Here is a 24,206-nt window from a genome sequence, read left to right on the forward strand (position 1 = left end):
AAAAAAAGATTTACTATATAAATTTTGTGATACCCAAAATATATTTAAAGGAACAATGTTACACTGTGGTTCAGATGACTCCCTGCAACACATGCCTGTTGAATCCTGGAGCCTGTCTTGGTTAATCCATCTAATCATATCTGATTTCAGACACTCTTGGCACATTTTTAAAAATTTGCCAGGCAGTCATATGATTGCACAGAGAGAGGGAAGAGGGAGGAATCTATCTATGAGCAGAGTTAGGGGAACACATATGAGGCAAAGAGCCTGGGAACCAGACATGAGGTACATTTTCCAGTCTCTGAGAAACTTTTCATTGCACACCACGACATGAAACATTCCAAAGCGTGTTGCAGATTTGAAATATTAGTAGGAATTCATCAAGCTCCATAGACTGATGCTTATTTCCCCATTTGCTATGTACAAAGCAAAGGATTAACACCACTGGCAATATTTGTGTCAGGCCACACTGATTAATTTAATATTCTGATTGGATGAGCAGCCCAGCTTTAACGGCTGTTAACTTTCTGGCAAGCAAGGCTGAGAAGGTGATAATGAGATTAACATTTGGAGGACCTGATTTGCTTTTGCGCTGTATTTAATTACTACTTTGACACCAACTGGTATGGATTGTGCAGATATGCTGATAGATACCCATATTTGCTAAACTATAATATTGGCTTTAAAGAAATGTGTTAAATTCTGAGATTTCAAAACCACTTTGCACAGACATGAAAATTATGTAATCTCATGCCCAATTAATAGCACCTTAAAAAGGATATTTGGAGCAAGCAGAGTGCCTACAGGAAATGAAGAAATACATTAATCAGCAGTGAAAATTGTACATTAAAGTTTAGGAAATATAGTAATAATATAGGTTGCCAAAAATTGATGGAGATGATCAAACTGACTTAGATTTTGCAAATGAAATTAAAATAAGTCTTAAAATTGTCTTGAGCTCTATAAAATAAAAACAGAATAGAGAAAAAAAAAGACATTAACACCATCAGGTCTGCTTAAAAACTTTGTAGTTTCTATCTTCCTCTTAAAAAAGAAACATGGTTTGGATTATTCTTCAGAAAGAAGAGTCATGTAAAGTTATGTAAAGCTTATGCTGAATGTCGAAATACAAAATAATTAAGAGCATAGGGTAAACAACACAGGAGAAAAAAGTGCAACCTTTCCTTAAACAAACTCATAATTGCTGACCATGTTTTTCTGGACAAGAGTGTGATTTTTACCAGCCATAGATGAAAGGAGAAAAGACAACAGATAAGACTACCAAGCTGGGTGTATATTTTACAGAGATGGTCATCAGCTCCTCTTGGGACTTGTCTCAAGGACTTTTTCAAGAAGATTTGCTAAAGGCAGGAAGATAACATGTGCTGAATAAAAATTTAAATTTATACATAAGAAACAAATGCTGTTACTATTTGGTTTACCAGAAAAAAGCTTATTAGGACTATAGCCTGTTTATATGCAGTTCAGAGTTTGAGGAAGCATGGGGTTTTAAATTTGTGTGGTCTAAACACACAATTTGTACATGTGTGTACAAAATCATGTACACTGTTCTCAGTTTTCATGGGTTGAACAAAACATTAACTTAATTATCTTGAGCTCCAAGAATGAAACTCCATAGAAACACCTTTTTAGACAGCTATGTTTTTGGGCCCAACTTCAAGCTGAAAAAATCATTGTGGAAAAAGCTGAGCACACTTGCGCTGTTAATACACAAATGTGTCCTTCAGAATCTTTCTCCTCTTAAGAGCAGGTGTGTGGGAAGCCAGAAAAAAGAGAGAGAGAACCCAATTGACATATATATAAAATAGCCCATTTTGATGTTCTACAACTGCAAATGCAATTTTCACACACCAAGTGAGTTCATTTGCACTGTTAGTGCAGTGGAAAAAGCCTTAGGCTAAAGGAAAACCAGGTCTTTTTCTTCAGATACTGCTGTCTCTTTGTAATAACTAATTGATATCCTTTGCAGCCCTCTTTTACTGATGGAGGCATCTTAGGCATCAAAGGTCAGGGTCACCAAAATATATCTTGTGATGATTTTCTTTCTGTTCTATTGGTTATTTGTGATACATTAAGCATATTATTTATTTTAATATCACATTTATTATGGGTTTTTTTCTCTCACAACACTGAAAATTTACTTGCTGTTTTGGGACCACTGATGTGAAATGACAGAACATAGAGCTGGAGTGCAAAATAATAATAATAATCAGTGCTGCTGTGAAGTGGTGATGTGTAGATCCCAACTACCTTTCCCATCTGATTTGTAGAAACCAGGACAGACCATCCAGTTCCAACCTTTGCTATTGTTTCATCTTTAGTGTCAGCTTCATGGAGCCTTTTGACATAACTTCAGAGCTAAAACAATTAGACAAGACAGACAGCCCTGAAACAACTGAAGGAGGACCTGTTGAGCTGCTGTGACTGGACATGCAGCACAGGAGTGGTGCTAGTTGCTTCAACAGCATCATTCTGGCACGCTGGGGACACCATGCCAACTGTTCCCCAAGTCCAGCAAAAAGGTGACAGTTCTGATGCTTATGGGATTCCTTATATTTGTTCTGCATCTGTCATGTATTTGTTCTGTATCTGTCATTTATACAAATACAACCATGAATTTTTAATGTCCATAAGAATCCCTTATATTTGTTCTGCATCTGTCATGGTTTTCATTTATACAAATACAACCATGAATTTTTAATGTCCATAAGAATAAAGGATACCTTAAATCTGAAGCTGATTAAGCCATCACTTCCCACACTTCCTTCAAATTTGTTTCTGAATGACCAGGGCTCAACGCTTGTCCAAATGCAAATCTATCAGGGCAAACAAGAGAAATAAATTTCAGCAAGGCCAAGAAGAAATGAATAATCAATTACATGTAAGAATTCACATAACTTTACTAGGTTTTGAGCTTTTGGTTCAAATCTACAGTGCATTCCTTTGCTTCAAATCTCTGGTGCATTCCCAGGAAATCTTAAAGCTGTAAAAAAAATAGACCTTGGGAAATATTGAAATACAGGTTGAAATTGTCTAGACTGACTTGTCTTTGGCACCATAAGAGGAAAATTTTATGAACTGTTTTGAATGGCTTTGCTGACTGATCATTGGTACAAGTCTTTTGGGGCAGAGAGGGGAGGGGGTTACTGAAAAATCTGACAGACACTGCAGAGAGATTTTTTGAGCTGAAGAGACTGAGTAACTGCTTGGTGAAGGAATGGCAAACATCATGACTCTGTCTAGACCTAGCAATCAAACCAAGAAATGCTATAAAGGGAAGAGAAAAAATGTTAATAATTTTAAGAACAGATTAATACTCAATATTACAGAAAGTATAGGCAAATATGCATTTGAGCAGCTGAACTGGCCCTGTTGCAGATTTATATTCCTAACAGTGCTTCCCAGTCACACCCTGGACATTACGCATCTGTCTGCCCACTATAAGCCTTTTTTTTTTCTTTTTGTTTACTTCCCTAATATTTGAAATGCAATCCAAGGCATCTTGCTTATTAAACTGGAGAGACTTCAAATTTGCTTTTGCACAATAGGAGCTAATTGTCTGAGACAATTTACATCCATCAGTGCAGTGTTTTATGGCTTTCAGACTCAGTGTAAAATGAATAAATAAGAGAGCTGAAATCATTACTCTCTTTTATTACTGGAGATGTGCTGGCTAATCTGAGAGTAATTTGAATGCTAGAGGCCTGTCAAATGCCGGACATCTGTCAAGCTCTATCTACAGCCCATAGTTCACAATCTGTGCCACTTTGTAGCCTCCTCTTCCTATCCTCTTCCTATCCTGGCAGGACCAAACGTTGGAGTTGGTTGTTTAGCATGCATGTTTGTTTTTGTTTCTTGTTTGCAGAGTTATTTGGAGAGATTTATAATTTTACGGTTTGGTTAAACCTGGTTGTGACTTAATTTTCATGCTGTTGCAGAGTGGTAATTTTTTATGACAATTCTAAGATTTCATTGCAATTTTAGCATCATTATCAGATGGAAAAAGAGGCCATCTGTCAATTGCCACTGTCAGCTTCCCTCATCTTCCAGAGGTTGTAGCTGCTCTACACAGAGCTGCTGAATTGTGCAGGGAAAACAACAAATGGAAAAAAAAAATGGGGATACACATGTAGGATAGATGCCATAAAAATAACTACAGGGAACAGACAGACTTAGTAACAGAGGAAACAAGACTTGAGAGATATGAGGAAAATAAGGGTACAAGATATTTGTGCAAGAAAAAAAATCAGACTGAGAAATTATTTATATGTAAGAATTTGGAAATAATTGTTCAGAACTAGGAGAAAGAAGAGGAGGTTTTTAAAAAAGAAAACTATAATTAGGAATAGAAATAGGAAATGTAGAGAAATTAGTTAGCTGGGAGTGAGGCATCATAAGAATGAAGGTTTTAGAAACACCTTGCAGATAAGTTCCAAAGATGAAAAAAAAGTTCAGTTAAGGAGATTATTATTTCTCACATAAAAAAAAAAAAAAAAAAAGACAAACAACATATTTTACTCAAGGAATTCTCTGAAAAAACATCATAATTGCAATGTCACAGTAAATTCTGTAATGTTTAATTGGTACCAGAAATTCCACAGCAGACTTATGTTTATGCTATATTCTTCTTATTTTTTCCCCCCTTTCTCCAGAGTAACAGATGCTTCTATATTGGAAGATATCCTGAGAGGAGTTTCCCCTTGTGTATATCCAACACTTTTACATGGCATTAATCTATGGCTGCAGAGCTCAGAAACGGAGCAGGCAGTCAGGAATCACCTGGTGCCAGAGTGTCTCCCAGGTCCACAAAAGTACAAATTTCATGTCTGATACCAGCTTATGTAAACCCTGATATTTCATGTCAAAATACAGGATATTCTTACCATAAAAATCACTTACTCTGGAAGTGTGTTTGGTTTTCATTCAGCAAGGAGACCACATCATCTTATGGTCTCATGAGATACACTTAATGTGCTACTACTACTACTACTACTACTACTACTACTACTACCAACCATCATCATCCCTGTAATATTATTATTATTATTATTTATAATAATAATAATATCACAAATGTCACTAATAAATATAATAAGATGCATACTTTTTTTCATGCCCCCATCTATTCATTCCTAGCTAAAATAAACTATCTTTTTCTTTCTATGCATGCTATGAGCTTCTTTGCACAGGTTCAATCATCCTTGCTGCCCTTCCCTGTACTACCTTTTATTCTTCTATCTCTGTTTATACCAGCACTGAACACAGCATTTTGGATGCACTGAGATGAGGGAACCTCTTGGTTGATGTAAAGACAGTTTAATAGGTAAAGCAACAGCTGAATGCACAAGCAAAAGCAAAACATGTAATTTCATCCCTTTCCATAGGCTGGCAGGTGTTCAGCTGGCTTTATATGTTCAGGATGACCTCACACTCTATTGAATATCCCTTAGGTGAGTTGTGGTCTCTCCTGGCTGTATGTCTATCCAGCTGTCTGTGCACCCCCAGGTTCTTTGCTGGGAATACTGTATGAGGAGTAGAAAAGGTCTTGACTGTCCAACCTCTGCTCATCAATAACAAAAACATCCCTGAATTATCAATACTGTTTTCAGCACAAATCTTAAACATAGCCCCATACCAGCGACTATGAAGTTAATTACCTCTATCCCAGCCAAAACCTGCACAAGGTCCTTATCAGTAGCAATGCATTACAGATCTTGTTTTGCATAAGTGCCTCTTGTTTCTCTATACTTGTACAATGTATGGGTTTCCTGGTGCTGTTCATTATTCCTGGTCTGCAATGTGAAGATGTTGAGGTGGTAAAGCAGTCACCCACTGTGTTTGGAGAGAAGGCACCTAATATTCTCCCAGGTAATTCAGTTGTGCAGTTTGGAGTTATTTCCTGATGGCAGTCTGCATGGTGTTGCTGTCTTCTGGAGGGCAGCAGAAAGGGAGGCATGGCTGCACTCCCTGCCACCCAGCTGGCTGCAGCACCAGCAAACTGATATTGAGCCCCCAGGTATGTTACACCTGCAAGTGTGGATGTAGATTGTGCTCTGGCTGATACACTGCACAAAGCAATAAACAGTTATTTCTGAAAGAGATTGCTGTGAAAGGTGACGGAAGCAGTAATACCTCCTTCTAACTAATAAGGAAGTGTGAGATGAGTGACTGACATGTTTTGAAAATCAACTAGTGCATCAAAATAAATTACTTTTACAGAAATAAGCTCACAGAATGTATAGTCCTCTCCAAGCTCATCAGTAAATAGCATAAGAAAGGAATAGAAGGAGAAAAAGCATTGGATTTTGGATAATCCTGAAAATAAACAGCCTTGTTGTGGTGAAAATAGAGTTGTTTTGATAATGCAGTCAAAAACTACTTCAAGAAATCATCAACTGCATGGGGAACAGAGTCCTGTGTCCTGGATCCCACAGATGTACTGCTGACATTTGCAAATATTCTCTCCTACAGTGTGGAGGGTGTGTATATGACTCAGATTATACACTGCTAAAATACAGCCTATATATTTTATTTTAACATATTACTGTTAATGTGTCATAAGGTTTGATTTACAGTGTGTAAAATGCTCTGAGATTTTTAAATATTCAGAAGTGTGACACTGTTTTTTTCATTGCAACTCTTTCATTACAATTCTTCAACAACCAAGTTACAATACATTTTTTTTTTAATGAACTGTTCTCTTTTATTTCAAAAGTAGATTGCTCTATTTTTTTTCTGCAAATAAAAAAGGTGCAAATGGAAAGGAAGAGTTTAGAAAATCTATTTTACAGATGATTTGCCACTGAACTCAAGCATTTACTGTAGCTTTGATCAGATTAAAATTTATTTTAGTATAGATTGATGCTACTTTAGTGACCTGTGCAAAACACAGAAGAGACATGACTATTAGCAACCTCTGTTTGAGAAATTATGTGTCAGGTGCAGTATGAGGCAAATGATCCTCTGAGTTTGTGCATCAATTAAACACATACAATACATGTGCAGGGATAAGGATTTGTGAATTACTTTTAAAATAATCAGGAAATCTTCAAAACCTGTACAGTAATAGACTAGATCCTGCAATTCTTAGTGTGCACTGAGAACACTGAGAATCCATAGCCTCAGGTTATGAACTGACTTTAGTGGATCTGCAGATTAACGGTAGCTGAGCGTCTGGCCTTGGGTTATTGCATGGGGTTTTTTCTGCCTCAGACACCAGGGATTATTAAATCTGTTTTATGCAGTGGTCAGGAATAGACACTTAGGGAAAGAGTATAAAATCAAGGCAAATATAGTTTCCTTCTCCCTGCTTGCGAACAGAGCATTACATCTGAGAATGGATGCTGCAATTAGACCGCTAGGGGACAAGGAAAGGAGGGAGATCTCTCCTCTTGGATGTACCATACAAACATATTTCATAATGTTGTCAGAATTTAACTGTGGAGATTACTGCCAGGTTTTGGTCCTCCAATGTATACATTAAACAAAGCGTAATTTATTTCTATCTCCAATATTGCAATGAGCAGTCTAGTTCCTTCCAAATAAACCCCCAAAATTTGTACTTCTGAAAATATTTTGAATGAGACTGATGCTATCATTACCCAGTACAGAAAATGCCATACTTGTTTTAGCTCCCTTCACCATATGCAATCTTCTAGAAACACTTCACTATCAAAAATTTCCAAAGACTCTCATGCTATAAACTGAACAGTGCTGATTTTTTCCTCTTATAAAGACAGGAAAAATTGAAAGGTGTCAGCGGCATCTTTACTCCCCTGTATTTGTATCTAATGTTGGACTGTGTATCAGCTCTGTTTCTAATTCCATTTACAGCAGGAATATTTCAAATCAAGATTACATCTAGGGAAATACCAAGATGTAATCTTAATACCTGATTTTTTGCTTGGGTTAGGCCAATGCCTTTTCATTATTCTTTATTGCATAGATTGGGCTTTTGGTGGTAGCTAAAGCTCGGGATTAAGAGTCTGGTCTCTACTGATTTAAGAGCAAATCTGTAGCTGGATTTTCTGAGGTTCAAGGAGTTAGACGGGAAGATGGTGCAAAAAATTCATCAGATTGTCTTTTTTGTGTAGAGATTAGTTACTACAATAAAAAGTTTCCAGGTTAGACTACAGTTTGGGAATACAACCTCTAATTATGTAATTCATTACTGAGTTCTCTTAAGGCCCAAGAACCAGACAGAAATAGATATTCTAAATATAGAATAAGAATAAATATAGAAGTTCTAAATAGAACTTCTAAAACCTTCTGGTTTCCTGTAATCTGTTGTTAAGTTTTACAGGCCTTGGAGAAAGGGAGCCTGTGACAGTCAATGAGGATCAATGCTGCTTTTTGTTTCTGCTTTTTTATAAACTTTCTTTCTGGTTTTGGGTGGTTTTCTTGTTTGGTTTTTTTTTTTTTTTTTTTTTTGTTTGTTTGTTTGTTTGTTTGCTTGTTTGCTTTTGGTGGGTTTTTTTTCTGTTCCCCTGCCTTTTTTTTTCTTTTTTTTCTTTTTTTTTTTTTTTTTTTTTTATTTATTATATAGTTACAAATCCATCCTCATATTTGGATTAGATTTGGTGTTTGGATTAGCTTTTGGCTTAGTAAAACAGGGAAGAACTGGTCTCTCCGCTACAATTAACTTTAGAGCTAGGGCTGCTATTTCATGTAGAATTTTGGAATATAAAGCTTCAAAAATTCAGCTCATTACAGCAGAGTTAGAAGTTAGGAAAAAGGAATGCTGTGCACAGAAGAGAGTACCATATGTTTCATTAACTGCAGGCTGTAAGTAGAGGCTGGAGTAGAGTGTGAGTTTGGGGAAGGACTTGGGAATAAACCTTCAAAATTCCATTTTATTAACAGTCACTGAAGGGCCCACAGAATTAGGTAAAGGTCCAATGACTCATGTTCTTTTTTAAGATACAACTGGTACTTCAATAATTAAAGTTAAGTTTAATTAGGGTTAGAATTCAGGGGTGGTGTTAGGGTTAGAATTTGAGAATGCACACATTCAGAGCCATGATTACTTCTGGATTCAAAAGAGCCTACAGGGCTAGGAAGAGGCCATAGTGTTAATAGGATTGAAATAATAGGATCTCATTTAGCACAGGGATTTATTTCCTGGCTCTAATTACCATTATAGAAAGGATAGGGTTAGGGATAAAAAGGGCTTGAAAAACTTGTGTTTTCCAGCTTCCTAGTGAGACTTGCAAGGACTTGGAGTCATGTAGGAAGTCAGTTTCTTCATAGGCATGGGCATTTATAAGGACTGTGAGAGTGGTTAAGGGTACTATGATTGCAAATTGATTCTCCAATTCCTTTGGGAGCTTTTATTTTGGCATATACAGCAGATTTCAATGGATTAGGAAGCTGGTTTCATTATGAGACTTACCCTCTTCCTTATGGCCCTTTATTGAGGCCCTGCACAAGTTTATAGGGTTTGCGAATTACAAGTTTCACTGGTCCACTTAACCAACATACCTGTCAGAATTTGCAGAATGAAAAATAGAGTTAGTGTTCATAACCACCATGGTCTCAAATTTCACTAAGACTTTGGATAGATACCTTCACCATGGACTTAGGGTTTAGGTGAGAGCAGTGCTGGAAATCAGTCTGGATGCTCACAGTAATGGAGCAAGCACACCGAGAAAGATGACAGTGACAGTTCTTTTACAGCTCTAATTCTGCCAGTGACCACAATCAGGGCTCATAGTGATAGTGAAATTAGTGGTGATGATGACAGTCTCCTCTTCAGGCTGGAGAGGAGTGCAGGCAGTGGTGATATCTGTAGCTGAGGGTAAGATTTGATGATGTTGAGGATGGTTCTGAGAGTGATTTAGAGGTTCGGATCCCTCTGTTCAGCTCTTAAGGATAGTCAACAAGTCACTTTAAGGTTATCAGATCTCCAGAAGGTCCTGACCAACTTTGATTAGAATTAGGATCTTGTTTCCTAACCTTAAATCATTCAAGCTGTTGTACTCCCATCAGACACTCTGAAATAAGTGGATTGAACATCATGAAGAAGTACTGGTCAATTTGCTTGAGTAATGCTTAGCTGTGAAAGTAAGCAGAAGTCAAAATTTCAGGGAAAGCTGGTGTCTTGTAGCTTTGAGGTCATTTTGCTTGCGTCACAAAAGGCAGCACTTTGTCTGTCATTTTACCCACCCAATCTGCTGAGCCCAGCATCTGTCTCAGGTTGTACTGAGGGCAGCTATCACTTCAAAAAGCTTTTTTTTTTTTTCATGAAGCTCAAAGAACACTTGTAGGGGATTTAGAAGATGAGGGTCTGTCAAGCCACTCATCATCATCTCATCTTCTCTTACAGATGGTTGACATGCTATCATATTTGCAGACAGAATTGCCATTTGTATTATGAGTGGGCAATAAAAAGATGTAGGAACTCAGTGCATTGGTATATTTTTGTAAAGGATTCTGAGATCGGAAAAAGGCTGATCTTGAAGGTTGCCATTGTATCATCTTCCAATGATGACACATTGGAAGATGGACTCATCAATTCTATATTATGAGCTTTAAAGGACATGTAATGAGACTCAGGACTTGGAAGTGCAATCCTTTTGGGATCTGGTTTTGAGGGTATGCTGAACTCAGGAGGGTAGTCATGTTACCACCATCAGAGCCACAGCTGCAAGTCCTGCAGATGGGAAGTTTAAGAATAAGGTGAAGATTCAGCTCAGAGGTTGAGAGCTTATGTGTCACACTTCAGGGAGTCTTGAGATTGAGTCAGAATCTCTCTGTCCATTAGTACATAGAAGACATCTATAAAGAGCTACTTCAAGTAAATGAGGATAAAGTGGCTAAAGCCAGATGAAAGAGACAATGCAAAAGAAAAGCATGTTTCATGATTAGGAAGCACATCAAGAATATTTTGATAGATCTGTCATAAATCTATAAATACAACTTCACTGATTATAAAATTTTGTTAAATAACAGATATAAAACTAAGAAAACTTTAAGTGCTGATAGCAGGAGAAAGTCCAACCAATAAAGTTACAGCACTGAAATAAGTATCATGTGTAGATATGTAGAAGAGTAATATAATGTAGAAAGATAATAACTTTCAACAACTGCTACTACTACTACTACTATTCCTAACTACCACCACTACTATTCCTAAACAGAATGTGTAATAACTGAAGAAAGGAAAGAATTTCTAACTAAGTGCAGAAAATTCTTTAGGGAACAGATAGTGTGGACATATAAAATGACACAAATTTTATCTGGTAGTAAACTAATGGGAATATAACATATATTGAATGGAGTAGAAATTAGAGGGTTTCACTATAGAGGGTTTCACTATTAGAGGGTGAAACTATAAACAAAAAATCATCACTGAGTTATTGCAATTGTAATTGTAATCTGTTGGGATCTATTGATCTGCTACATTTAATGGCTTGGAAGGAAATGTGAAAGACATCTAGTATTACTGTGTTGCAGTGACTGAGGGCAGGTGAGCAGTTTGGAACAAACTAAATCACTCAGAGACCTGGCAACAAGTGCATTATGTGCAACCAAACACATTATTATTATTATTATTATTAGGTAATAATAGAAAGGGTGAGCTATGCTTGAAAGGACTGAGGGGAGGAGTTGGGGTCTGTCTGTCTGTCTGTCTCTGTGAGACTACTGATTCCAGAAGGACTTTGGGGATCATGGTAAAATCTTAAGCAAATTAGTGCTCATCTTGCAGCAGGGAGAGCAGGGCTCATGCCAGACTCACAGGGGAATCTAAGGAGGAAAACATTTCCATGATTGTTACACTTCCAGCAATTTCTTGTAAGATGTATTAACTCTTTTGTTATCATAATTACATTTCACTTTATAACCTTATCTCATTTTTGTATACTCATTTCAAATATAGTAAAATAACACCAACAACCAATGCAGCTTGGTAGCATCCCCTTTGCTGAGATAATTCCAATATTGCTAATAACTTTCTTCTGTAGGAGTGCATTTTGGTTTTCTTTTGCCTTTGTGAATCTTGGCAACAGAAGATTCTTCTTTTAGGTTAAAGAACACTCAAGTGCATCTTCATTCTGACGGAATTAATAATCCAGTCATAGCTGGATTTCTACTTCTCAGAGATTGTTACTTCTCGTAGATGATGTAAAACATTACTGACCTTTCCCTTCTGTAACAAGGGTGTTATCAGTATAGAGTTGGCTGTATACCTGTGCACCTATTTCTAATAGGTGTTTGCATAGACAAGTTCATCCCTTGCAGAGAGATTCTCTAGTGCAAGGTGTTTCTTTCCATCTCCAGCCTCATTGACTGGATAATTTCCATGACAGGACTGGGTTTTTTTCCTTTCTAATTAGAGAAATCAATCTAAGAGGGTAAAAAGAACGACAAGGTTTCTAAAACAGGTAATTTCTCTTCACTGTTTCTATTCCACAATAAATAATGACTGTAACTATTGAGAAGATAAAATATTATATTTCCTTATCTCACTGAAATAATCATTGATCTCAAGTGCTGGAATTGAGATATTTACTTTCAGGAGTGCAAATAATGAAAAAGATAACTTTTTTATACTATAATAAAGTCGTCTTCCTTCACACAATCTGCATTTTTCTCATAATTAAGTGTCTTCAAGTATTTAAGATGTATTGAGAAGGCAGCTGGAATAAGAGTTTTACTGGGAGAAGTTTTTTTTTAGAAGGTCCCCCATCAAGTGAGTTGCCATCTCAGGCTCTTGTAATTTTGTATAACATAGTGACATTAATATTTGGTGAATTAATATTGGACTTTCTACATTCCTTAAAAAATGTATGGTGGATTAATTATTTTATAGAAGGCTTACCAGATTCCACTGTTATTAAACATTGGGGGTTTCCTAGTGTTTGCCATTGGATTGAAGGTGTTGAGTTTGTAAGATAGCTTATTACTTTAGACAATCTTGATAACTTTCATTGAGAAGAGTCAGCACCCTGTAGAGCAGGCTCAGGGAGCACAGCAAAATGTTTTTGTAGGTATGACTCACCCAAGAAAGGAAGAGCAACCTGAAGATATGCTGACTGCAAGGAGTTCTGGCCCTGCTGCATCCACGATAGTGATGAAACTCTCCAGCTCAGCACCAGTACAGAGTAAGGAACCAAAATTGAGTCCAGCAAAACCCCTGAAACTACCAGTATTCAAATAAAGGGGAAGAAAACTCTTAATAAAAAGGCAGAATTGAGGGACAGGTGAATAATTTCAGGCAGAGAAGTCTCTTTTCTGTAGCTTCTTCTAATTCTGAAAATAGGCAGATTCTTCCCAGAATTCTGCTATGACTGTAAGTATTAACCCTTGTGTTCCCTGTCTTTGGGATGAATCCAGCAGCAAAACTCACTATTTTAGAGAAGTTTGTGTCTTACTATTGTAAATGCAATATTGGTCACCAAGAGTAGCAAGGAAAATGAAAAATCTCTTGTGATATTTTCATCCAATTTTGTATCCTGTGGAAAAGCAAATAGACATCTTTTTCATTTTTCATCTTGGGATGAAAAAGGAACAAATAGTCACACAGAGAAGCATCCCACTTCCAGAGATGTGGGTTTTTGAACATTATTTTTTCTAACCTTGGGTCCTACACTTAATTTAAACCTGAAGAGCTAGGGTTCAATTTACTTATATATTTAATTTAACCAGTAGAGTTTGATGGAATAGTGAGATTGAATAGAAAGCACAGATATAGCATTCCACTGATACAGGAGCGATTATTCCTCTTCTTTTCCTTGTCTTTGTACAGCACATCTGCTATTTTGCCTGTGTTAGGGACTCTCCAGCAGATACTGACAGTTTGACCCTTTGACATTTAAATGAATAAGGCAAAACAAGACTTATTTGATTTTTAGACTTGACAAAAAAAGATCAAAGAAGTTATAGAAGTGGGAAATGAAGGAGGTGTAGAGGAGAAAGGAAAGGAAAGTCATGAGTATTGAATATTCAGTCATCAAACATGATTAATGCAAGTGATTTAAGGGCAAAAAATGCAAAATAATAAAGCTTTGACTGCTGTCCCAGTACAGCTGTTATTAAACATGAATCAATAGTTGATTACACACTTAGATCAGTCAAAACTTTCCAAGTAATAATAGAGAGTAAGGTTGATTACGGCAACACATTCAAACTGAATAGGATTTCAAATGCATTCCTTTTTGGCTATTTATAAAGAGAGATCAAAAGCACAAGTCTAGAAGGACTGATAGCTAGATGTTAATAATACAGTCAATTTATTTGTTGGGAGATCAACACTATTTCCAAGTTCTTTATTAATGATATAATTTGTCGAGAGCTCTACAAAAGATATTTATGTGGAGAAGAGAAAGGGCAGTTCTGCTTTATTGAAAATAAAAGGAAGGCTGAGAAGGGAACGGGACTGGAATGCACCAAAGGAAACCAGGAAGATCATGACAGACCATGTCAAGCCTCTTGCAGATAAAAAGATCCGTTTCCAAAAAAATTACCGCAAACCCAAACATATTAAACACATCTTTTGTTTTTGAAGGTTGCAATTTCACCCCTTATTTTCCCAAAAGGCCACTGGATTCTAATGATAAAATGCTCTTGAAGAGAAATGATCTTGTAACTTACTTTAGTCTAATTTGCCTCTTAATTTTCATGTGGAAATTAGAGTTGTATCATGCCAATATGTAAACACCCTTTATAAGCAGAATTATTCCGGTGTATTGAATCCTACAGGTTTATGAACACAAAACTCATCACACCCCCACTGCTCTGATAACAGAAGCAGGTTCTGAACTACAGTTTTCACTGCCCAGGTTACTCCACAGAGTGGAGGAAGGAGCTGTATATAAGGTGAAAATCTTGTTGTGTCTTTATTGTTGGTTTCAGGATTTTTTAATGTGGCATGTTCGAGATATAGTGCATGAATAGCCAACTCAAAATAAGAATGTGCTACAAAATGTTCCCGTTTACCAAATAAAAGAAATTATTAAACAGTTAGGAAGGTGAAAGGAAGAAGAAAAAGTAAAAGGAATTAAATGGAGTGCATATGCTGAACAGTGTTAACTCCTGAGAGCTGCACAGTTCACTTTAATATGCTCTCTACCTGTGTAGTGGGGTAAATTAGACTAGAACTCCAGCTTGGATCACTATTTACCTTACTGTAAATGACATAAAATCCCTCTGAATGACAGAGTAGCCCTTAAAATTAAAAAGCAGCCACCTAAGTAATGGCATAAGATAAATGATGACTAGACTGAGAGAGGGGGAGAGAGCACAAAAGACAGCAGAACATAAGGAGAGAGGAGTGAATAAGCAAACCTGGAAGACTTCAGAGTGACTGATGGCTCCCAGTGCATGAAAGGGACAGAACAAGATGGCAACAAAAGCAAATATGGACTTCACTGGATAGGCAACAAATGGTAACAATACAAAGGTGGTTGAAATAGCTAATTCTCAGAGCATCTAGCAGGAAATATTGGCATTAGAATGTCACCCTTATCTGGGAATGATGTGCACTGATTTACAAAACCCCACTTTTCTCATTTGTGGTCACTAAGAAAACTATATTTATATCAATCATGTAAAACAGTTATAAGTTACTCAGTATCTGAAGAAAAAAGAAAACAAATATTATAGTAATTTTGTATTTCTGCTTTTTACAAAGAATTTGTTTAATAATTTAAAATTATATGGATTTTCTAAGACTTCAGGGACACTGCAACAGCAAAGGATGAGCTTTTTTTTTCTGATATAATTTTAAGTCTTTTTATTCAGGGCTAGAAATAGATAGAGAGTCCTTCAGTACATAATCAGCTATACACACTTCTCACATCATTAAAATGAGTTTTCATTTTATTATTATTACTTCTTCCAAGATGAGTTTTTTGTTTATTTGGGGCTAGGGTTTTTTTTTTGCCTTATGGCTGCTTTTGAAAAGAATATCAACCCATTCCATGTGTCATATGGCTTATTTGAGACTAAATCACTCCAAATCAATGCCACATTCCTTTTATTCCCCCACATACATTGATGTCTAGTTTCAGCAAGGACAATGTTAATTTTTTCACAGTAGCCAGGAGGGGGTGGAGTTTGGCTCTGTGTGAGCATGTACATAGACAAAATAACAAATAATTGCTTTTGAAATTTTGTCTAAAATTAATCAAATGTTTTAGGCTCCCAAAAGTTGCTTTTTTGTTTTTAGGTACATAACTTTTTCTTTATAGAACATCTACATCCATGTAATTGTTTGGATATAAATGCTGGCAAATGAATGTTCTTGAAAATAAAAGGCCTGCCCAAATACTGCATACAACATAACCTGCAATACTTTTGCCTAAAAAATCTGTTTGGTGAGCTAGGTACTTCATCATATGCTTTCCCCAACCTTATGTGTAAGAGTTTTGTATCCATATCTGACAGACTTTTAAGAGTAGAGACTTTATGGTGTTTCAGTACAGCAGTGAAATGGAAAGGCATTTTTGGCCTTTTACTCCCAGATTTATGCTGAGTGATAACATATGAAAAATATGCCTGTAGTTAGAAATATGTCTGTAGTTAGAAACTGTACAAGTTTCTGGGATACTAACACTGTTTTACTTTTTGTATATTGATATATTAGTGTGCACATGGAGAAAATCATAGTAATATGGCATTATTGACTGCCACATCACATTCAAGTTATTTTTTCCTTTTGGTGATTGAGCTAGAATTGCTGGCTCTAGGGCCTGTGTGAATAATACCCGCCTCTAAATATTGCATAAATGAAAAAAAAAAAAAGTGTTTTTTTGCAATATTTCCCAGTCTTTCTGGGATTTCTGAAAAGCTAAGTCAAAATAAAACCATGGTTATACAACCCAAGACTGGACAGGGGAAGGACAATGTAAGGTAAAAGTGAATAGAGAAACTTATGGTTTGCATACCATAATGATTTGTGTGTATATGCACAAGTGTGAACTGCTGGATAAAGCAAGAACTGCTTTTAAATAAAATCATTATGGCTGAGTAATAACAGTCTTCCTTGAGCAAAGGAGCAGACACAAACGCAAGCATTTTGTGAGCAGTGACACGCAGCTGCGTGTCCTCCCACTGACGGTGAGGCTAAGAACACTCCAGAGGGGTAGCAAACAGTGATGCTGTGTCAAGGAAGTTGGGGCAAACCAGGAGATGCAGTTTGGTTAATGAACCCTGGATTTTTTTTTTTTTCCCCTGGAAGAAAGGTGCTTTCAGAACAGCAGATTCTGAACTTTTTCATCTGCATTGCTGGGATATTCTAACTGATTGCCATGTCCCAGACCCTGTCATATACAAAGTCCTCTGTGCCCCAAAGTCCTTCAAAAGACAAGTGAATTGCCTGTGGTCTATCTTTGGAAGTTTTCTCAGCAAACATGTGCAATATTTCTCCCAGATTAATCTTTTCTCCTATAAGAAGTTGGTGTTGTGCTGGTTCAAAATGTGGAGCTAGGTAGCCCATTATTGACATGTGAAAAAGAAGAATGTGGAATTGATTAGACAACTTGCTTCTGTTTTGCTTCCTAATTAATCGGGTGATAAAGCACCTTTAGTGCTTTAGTATGATAGTTCAAGTAAATAAGAACATGGGTAACTGATTCCAAATCTTAAAAGGATTAGAAGAGCTGTGCTCTGCTAAAACAAAATGGAATAGTCTCTGCTGACAATTATACTCCTGAAAGTTGCTTGAAAGCCAGGACTGTGTGATGTTACTGCCACCAGATTTAATCCACTGTATGTAAATGGAGATTTTCTTACAATGGCAAAATATCTCAAAAAAAGTAAACGCACAAGACTCCAGAGGAGTCAAGACAGGTAAGCAGTTTTGCACCCAATACAGCTGCTGGCTGCAGCATTTCAAAGGAAGAGGATACTTGGTCTTTGAAAAGGCTGGGAAAACACTAATGGAGATGTATGAAGGTTGTGTTCCAGATAAAATATTTTTTCACTCCTCCCTCCCTCCCTCCCTCTCCGCCACTTCCTTCCGCCACTTCCTTCCTTCCTCTCTTTCCCTATTTCCATTTCCTCTTTCCCTCCCTTACTTCCTTACTTCCTCTTTCTTTCTCCTTGTAACTTCTTCACATTTTTTCAGTTCAAAATTGTTTTTAAAAAGAAAGGAATTGACAAAGAAAGTGGCATATGGGTTGTAAAGTGAGCAACAGGGTACCACACAATGAATCTTCATTTACATTTCTACAAACTCTTTACCTATAACCTCTCAAAACCATTTTTAATGACAGGTCTGTGAAGAAACACAATAGCTCTCTGAGGTTGCTATTTTATCTGTGTTGTTTTAAACCTCCATAAAGACATATGAAGGGTTGTTGCCCATATATAAAAGTTCTAGCACAGAGTTCCCCAATGCTCTGTTTTGTACCTAGCTTTCTGTGTGGTTAATCTGGGCCTAAATGCTAATCTGGTTGTGTAATGTGGATCTCATCCTACTCTAGGCAACAGAAAATGAGGTATTTAAGACAAATTTATTATTCATGCTCCCACTGTGGTAAAGGAAGAGAGACATGCTTTCAAAGGAATGATTCCATCTTCTAAAGGTACAGGTATCTAAAGATACAGATCAGGTGTCTTAGATTTCTAGGGTGAATTGTTCTTAGGAGATAAAAAAATTACTGTAACTAGAGGTGGTGATTTAGAAAACCAGCTTCCATTTGGAGTTCACATAAATACAATGGAGGCAGACATCATCCAAAAACTCCTCAGTCAATGTCTTTATGATGTACCTCTCCTAAATTTGGAAATGAATCTCATAATATAAATCTTACTGTATTATGGTCAGTGATTTCTAGCATTCTGGAGTTGCAATGCACAAAACTCTCTGCTTTCCTGGAAAAATGTGAAAAATAATCTGAAAATCCAATGCCTTAGGAGCTCCAGGAGTTCTATTTTATAAATACCAGACTAGTTTTCAGGTCAAGTAGCGGCAGTAGGAAGACTGACTGCAGAACACTATAGACCAGTGTGTTAAAACCTGAATATGTATTAGTGTATTAGCACAGCTACTGACACCTCCATCCACACAAAATTAGTTCTGGATAACAGCCATGGAAGTTATTAAGCAGAAAAGTAATAGCTGAAATGCAAAGCTACATGGGCCTGAGTCAGTAAACTCTACAATCTCTCTTCTGTAAGATGACCCTTTTTTCCAGCTATCTAAGTCTATGGAATTAAAAAAACTAAGCACTGTTTCAGAGACTGATTCAGCTGAATGAATCAAATATTATATATTATTTACTGCAGCTCTTGATTTGTGAAAGTGCATTGCTCAGACTGTTTTCTCTTTTCTTGATGTTCTCAATTACTTTGACAGGTTTGAGACATTTAGATGAGAATTTAAATACATTTTGTTTACATAATATCATCCTAGAGTACGTCACAAATTTAAGAACAGAAAGCAGAAATTCTGAACCAGATTGCAGCTGGCTTTTCTTACGCATGCAGGGCTAGACTTCATCCCCAGGCATTCCTCCTCCCAGTGCAATCCATGCTACCTTCTGACTGCAAGGAATATTGCACACATATACCACCTGGTATATGAAGAAGTGGTAAAAAAGACAAAATATTGTATGCTGCTTTATTTGACATTGAGTGCTCCCTGCACAGGGGGGCACATAAGCAATCTTCTTTGCTGTATACCGGTATCGTTTCCCCTGTAACCCATCCATAATAATCCTCAAGAAGGTCACATATATCTCTGTTTATATATGTGTGTGTTAATGTGTAGCTGTACATATTTATTTACTAATTTATTTATTTATACTTACTGTATTTACTTAAATATATATTTACTGTATTTACTTAAATACATATTTACTGTCTTTTCTTTCATTTTCTTTAATTATTTAAAATTAAAAGAAATAATAAAATACTAGAGAATTTTTCACAACCTCGGCTTTCAATAATATAGTAACACATAGCAGTTCAAGATTTTAGTTTTCATTTGCTCTTGAAGCAATCACAGGATTTTAGAGAGGTGAAATGTAATTACCCTTTACAAACTGGATAACAATGCTTTCATTAATTTCATTTGACTATTATCTTTCATTACAACAGCTCCACAGACTCTTGCATGTATGAATTTTGAATTTTCCCACTGACTGGAAAGTGTAGCTTATAACCTTTTAAGGTTAACCTTAACTAAAAAGATAATACACATAAGCTTATGCTTATAGTCTTGTAGTGGTTTGAGTCTAAGTGAATTAGTTCTGTTGGATAAGTGCTTTCAGTGTTCGCTAAAGAAACACCTAATAGTAGCAAAAATTCAGGAGGTCATATGTGCATACAGTATAACATTCATGTGGATTCTCTGACAGATTTTTTGGCTATTTCATATTATACATCCCTCTGAACTGCATGAACAGATATTTCTAAATTAACATATCAACTGAAAAAACAAAAACACAAATAACCAAAACCAAACAGTGAACAAACAGATTACTTGTGGAAATTTACTTTTCAAACTGTTGAAGGAAGTATTTGTTTAAATTGGGAGTATGTATTTGTGGAGCTAGAGCTTTTCCATGCATGATGCTTAAGTCAGCTTTCATGAAGGATAAATTGTCTTTCTTTTCATCTACAAAACTAATCTGAAATGCATGTAGGCTTCAAAAATAAATAGACCACTCACCCACCACTGCTGAACTCAGAATTCTCTCAACCAAGAACACTGCTTTTCTTGGTGAGATTCAGAGGGGAAATGTCCATTTATGCCAGTAGGATTTACACGTCTAAAATGTTTGTTGACACTCACAAAACACAAACTGACTGAAAACTAAACTCAGAGATGAGGTTCTCTGCCACAGGATTAAAGTAATGGGAGGAATCTGAATGGAAAGCAGCTGACACATTTTGGGCCAGCTGTCTGTAAATTGCCCCTTCTGTGCCGAGGTTCTGTGTGGTCTCTGCTTCCCTGCGTCACGCTGCAGCCACGCTACAAAGGCAAAGCTGAAAGCCAATATTCAAATGAGGCCCAAAACCGAAATACTATTTTTCTCCATTAGAGGGTGGTCCCTCCTCATCAAGGCTCAGTTGCACTGGCAGCAGAAGACCTGCAATGCAGTGAGCTGCGTCGGAGATGACACAAGAATCAGGAGATGTCTGCGCCCTTCCTCCTCACGCCCTACGCTCCCTGTGAATGTAGCAGTTAGAGAAAAGAAGTGCACATGGACACAGGCCAATTCCAAACATACATGCAGTACCTGCTTTTATCCATATATTGTGTATGCACACAAACGAGGGTACTTGCACATGCATGTAGTTGTGCCATGTAAAATGTGCCACTAATGTGTCTCAGCTTAAGAACAGCTTTGCTATAGCATCTGGAGCTGAATTCACCATTGCACAATTTTTCTCCTGTCAATAACATCTGCTTGATTTCAGCCATGCTAATAAAATGTACACATTTTTTTAAAAAACCCAACACACATTTGGCACATGTATATTGGTGTACGCAAATGATGTATTAAAAATAAAACCTTTACATTAAGGCAGATTGTGATTAGGAATTTGAAAGCCTGAGAATACCAAGATGCTACTTGCTAAACAAATATTGCTGCACTCTCATGTGAGTCTGAACAATATAAAAAGCCTTTCACAACATGATTGCATTCATTATTGTAATACCCTAATTCCATGCAGGCAACTCTATTCATTCACTTTGTTTTGAAGATTATATATACATGAATTCTGTATATATAATCTTCAAAACAAAGTGAATTCTGCAATGTCTTTTTACAGCCCATATTCAATAAGAAGAAAAAATTTTCAATAGAATTTCCTACTGTAAAGCATGCTATGAAACAAGTATTTCAATGAAATATAAAAAAGAATTGCTGCTGGCATAATGAAACCACTTACACTTTGTATTTCATTAGCTTAATAGTAGTGAACTGTCTCATTCACAGCATTGCCTATTACAGATTGTACAAGACATCTAGAGCTCACAGAAAAGCGTTTGAAGTGGTTTCTTTTTTTGTTTGTTTGTTAGTTTTTTGTTTTCTTGTTTTTAAATGATAAAACCTCCAGAACTACCTTTAATAAAAGAACAAAATAGAGAAAGCTGATTGCCAGAGGAAGTTTGGACACTGAGCACTCATGAAAGCAGTGTTGTAAACGGATAAAGATGGAAGTGCAGGGTAACAATGCTTCTGTTTTAAATTGACATTGTTCCACTACAGCACTTTGGACTGGCAGAGGGTCTGCTCCCTCAGCACAGCGTGTGCCTGTGAGCACATTCAATTCTACAAGAGTAATCTGCCACTTCAACCAGTGAAATAGTGAAATGCTTCATACTGCACGCATATTTCAGTATTCCTGATCAAGAACATAGTATTTGTCTCCTCCCAGAAACAAGCTTGAACTGCCAAGCAGTCAAACAGATTTGTTTTCTGAATATCAGTTTTACTGTCTAGTCTACATCATTTGGATGCAAGTCCAGAGAGTGTGTCCCCTATGAACACTTATGTGAGGATTTTTCATAAGGTTGCCATAATCCCCTCACCTACAAACCAAGAAGCAAATGCCAAAGATTTTGTTATGCTTAGAAACTCCTATTCAGAAAAGACACCAATGGAGAATAAGCATTTCTTTTATCCCTCTCTATTATTCTCCTTCATTGTTTTGCTATAAGAGAGCATTTCATATGAAATATTTTCTGGATCTCTACCAACGAAAATAAACAAGAGACATATATTTGCCTCAGTAATTCTGCATGGTCAGATTTTGAGAACTAAAACAATCTTTTCAGGATTTTTATTCAGCCTTCAGATTTCAAAGCTGCATGGCATATGACTTTGCTATCCATCAGCTCAGCCTGACTGTGAGCCTCAGACCTAACAAAAGTGCACTTTAGAAACAGCAAATGAACATTTCCTTGTAGACAGTATGGCAGAGTAGCAATAATATGTGAAAAATGTAGATCTGCACAGTGCATGCTACAAAACAATTTGTGTGGTAGAAGTGCAGAGCAGTGATTTTATTAGAATAAGACCATTCTTATTCAGTGAAAGACTCAGACAGCTGTTGTATGAACAAAGCTTAATATTCTTTCATTTCCCATGCAAGCCTATTTTTCAAGGCCATAATGCCCCCAGTCCACCAAGTTACATTTAAAACTACCTGGAGAGCTTTTTCACGCAGAGCTTGTGTTACTCATTCTACATATGGTGTGAAGTTCACAGATGAGAAATGTGAGTGCCTAAAATAAATACTACATGAAACCTGAGAAGCGTGAGGGCCCTTGGGAGTTCAGCAAATGAAATGCCTATCAGTCTCTGACACAGCAGACGCTCCCTACAATTGGCAGCTTCATGCTTCATTATGCATGGATCAGATATATAGGTATGGCCCCAGGCAAACTCCCTGGTTTAAAGGAGAGGTGCATGCTGGGGAAAGGCAAATGTCATTTGCCTGTGAATTTGAAAGATGAGGGGAAAAGGGGAATAGGGTTGATTAACCAAATGTATGAGAGGTTTATTTTGTACCATTTATCCTAGAGTTTCCTCACTGAGAGTTGTTTCCAGCATTATATACATTGCACCTTTGATGATTTGTGGATTTAACAATGTCAAAAAATGCAATTATTCTTGTCCATCCAGCTGAACGGGTCCAAAATAAATAACAAGCAGTCTGTTTTTTTACCTCTAGGAAGAAAAATAAAATTATTTTTTGCTGCCTTTTGTAACATTTGTAGTATAACCTATGTTTACAGCACAAGGTCAGCCGACAGACTTGCTGAAATTGTGCAGATTCTGTTAAACACCATTAAAACATGTCATGCTGCCTTAATGAATAAAAACTATTCTAGAGACTTAGCTACTACAGGATGTTAGTCATGGGTATTTCCTGTACAGGAAGAAAAAAACCAAACACCTAATAACAGATCAGTTTGTTTCACGTACATGTAGTTCTAATTAGAAGAAACAATGAAAATGGTAAATCCATCCTTATCCACAATTAATGATGAGGTAAGAGAGAGAAGAGGGAAAGAATAAAGGAGAAACTCGTTACTCACAATCTCTTAAGAAAGCAAAAAAATAAATTAAAATGTTTGTGGGAAAGGAAACTGTATTTCATCATTCCTGAGAAAATTATGACCCTGAGGGATCAACTGAGAAAAAGTGTTACTGAATATTGGTGTGTCTTAATGAAAACCCTTCTTTCCTCCTGCAGCGTTTCCATTCTGAGATTTCAATCAT

This window comes from Onychostruthus taczanowskii, unplaced genomic scaffold (genome assembly GCF_017590055.1).
Source record: "Onychostruthus taczanowskii isolate IOZ18803 unplaced genomic scaffold, ASM1759005v1 scaffold11, whole genome shotgun sequence".
Lineage (NCBI taxonomy): Eukaryota > Metazoa > Chordata > Aves > Passeriformes > Passeridae > Onychostruthus > Onychostruthus taczanowskii.